Here is a 2709-nt window from a genome sequence, read left to right as displayed (position 1 = left end):
TTTTTCTTCTTTTAGTTATTATTATTATTATTATTATTATTTTACTGCGAATAGGCCATCGGAGGACCACGTTTTAATTTCAATTCTTCGGTCTTTATTCATTTTGAACCAGTCTTTCTAGCTACCCTGCCTTGGAATGCTTCCATTTTCAAAACTTTGTCCTGAAAGGCTTCTCTACTATTTATATCTTCTACTTTCATATTACTCCTTTCTAAATCCTTTTTTACTTATTTTACCTAGGTTGTCGACTTCTTACCTCAAAAATATTTGAAAATTGTATTTTTTAATCTAGTGTCTAACATTTGAAACAGACGTCCAAACAACATGTGTCTTTTTTCTCATTACATTCGAAATATTTTCTATATTTTGGTGTATTTCAGCATTACTTCGTCATTTCCAACCTTCTTCTGTTTTTTGTGGACTTAATAGTTTCTTTACAATTCGCCTTTCTAGTACTTCTAATTTATCGAAATTGTAGTTTAATGCTGGGGATTCGCTTGCATATAGGCATAACCATTCGGCTTTACTGCTGTGCTGTAATGCCTTATTTTTGCATCTTCGTATAGGCACTTTTTATTGTAGATGTCTTTGGTGATACCATATGCTCTCCCCATTTTAAGCTACTTTCCTCTATTGCAAATTTTTCCAAAGCTTATTCTTGGATTATCTGCCCTGGATGGTTAAATTTTATTACTCTTCCTATTTCGCCAACACATTTTTCCAGACGTTTTGGAGCATGCTTAACATTTGTTACAAATTTTGTTCTTTCCGCAGAAATTCTTAAGTCAGTTCTGCTGGCTATTTCTTCCTGGAGATTTATTTGTGCTATAGCAGAGTGCACATTTTCGGAAAGTATAGCAAAATCATCTGCAAATGCAAGACAGTTGATTTCGATACTTTTGCTTCCTCTTCCTAACCTGATAATGAGTTCAATAAGTTTTTCGTTTCAAATTCTTTCTGTTTTATCTAACACACTATTAAAAAGAGTTGAGGATAGGCCATCACCTTGTCGTATGCCTGTTTTTATTTTGAAAGACTGAAATTTCTTCCATAGATTTTACTTTGCAGACTCTTATCTGTAAGTGTTTCACGGATTAGGTTTGCCAGTTTAGACTTTACGTCAAATTTTTGAATTCTTTTATCTATCGTTTCTCTATCAACAGAATCAAAAGCCATTTTAAAACGCACCAACATTACTACAATATACTTTGAATCTGTGGCGAATTCCTGACTTGAGATTAAATATTTGTTCTGAACATGACCTTTCTTTCCTAAAACCATGATGATATTCACCTAAATGACTGTCTAGTGTTGTTTCTGTTCTGTTTAATAAAGTCTCGGAAATTACTTTATACACCACTGGCAGTGAAGAGATTTCTCTGTAGCTATTTACATCCTATTTATTACCTTTTTTGTGGAATTGGTGTATCAAGGCATATTTACATTCCTCTGGGATCGTAATTTCCAGATTTCTTCAAAGAGTAAATTTAGCTCCTTTTGCTATATTTGGCAAGGACCACATCAAGAGTTTGGCTGTAGTAGAATCTTCTCCACTAGCTTTGTTGCTTTTGAGGGTCTGAATTACTTCTTGAATTTTTTCTATAGTAGGTGGTAAATCTTCTTCCATATCTTCATTAACAACTGAGAACTCCAATTGATGACTCGGTTCAGGACTGTTTAGAAGCTGATGAAATATCTTGCTAATATTTCACACTTTTCAGTATTGCCTAACCCAATTTTGCGGTTTTCATTTTTGAAACAGACGTTTGAAATTTGGTACCACTTTAATTTGTTCTTCAAAATTTTTCATAAAAGTCATGAATATTATTTTTTACAAAATTTTTGTCTATTTTAAAAAGTTTCTCCTTTTCAAAGGCTCATTTGCTATTTCTGATTAACCTGTTTATTTCCTTTCTTTGTTGATTAAATTGATCATAATCTTCAATTTCTTTAAGCGCTGTAGCGGGACTTTGAATTTCGCCGCGCTACACACGTTCCCTCAGATGTAAAATTATACCGTCGCGGCGGTATGAGCGCTCGACGGCAGAGAAAATACTAAAATTGTAACCTTTTTTGTTTTTCTATCCGTTTCATTATTGTCTCTTGATAGCCAAAGCTTAAGGCAGACGTGATCTGATGCTGACGTAAAAAACTTGAACTGATTTTAATGTGTAGACATATTGAGGAAGTTGTTATAAAATTTGGAGGAGGGAAGCAACGTAAAATAAATTACATTTAATATCCAGACGGTTCTGTGTACAGTTAGAAATTCCTGGACAATGAAACATATTGCAAGGTTTCGGAGCAGACTTTTCACGCAGAAATGAAGTAGGAGATTTTTGAAGACCTGGACGCCGCACGAAACAAGAAGACATGTTAAGATGGTAAAGAATTAACTCTTAAGCTACGCCATTTCCCCTGTCAGTTAAATTTTGTTATTCTCTGTTTCTTTTCAATAATTTTTGTAGTGGAAATTGGTTTAACTTTTGCTCAAAAACGCCAGAAGGACCACCCCAACAATAGCTTTTCCGAATCACGAAGTGCGATAGCTTTTCTGTAACACAAAGTCCGATTTGCTTTTCATTCTTTCCCTTTTTCACGGTCATTAACGATTTTTTTAAAAAACCCTTTTTTTATTCACCATTTCTTCCCACCATTTTCAACCTATTCTTTTCTTCTCTTTTTCTTTTTTTATTAACCACTACAGCA

This window comes from Schistocerca gregaria, chromosome 11 (genome assembly GCF_023897955.1).
Source record: "Schistocerca gregaria isolate iqSchGreg1 chromosome 11, iqSchGreg1.2, whole genome shotgun sequence".
In the NCBI taxonomy this organism is placed as follows: Eukaryota; Metazoa; Arthropoda; class Insecta; order Orthoptera; family Acrididae; genus Schistocerca; species Schistocerca gregaria.
This window is presented reverse-complemented; position numbering follows the sequence as displayed.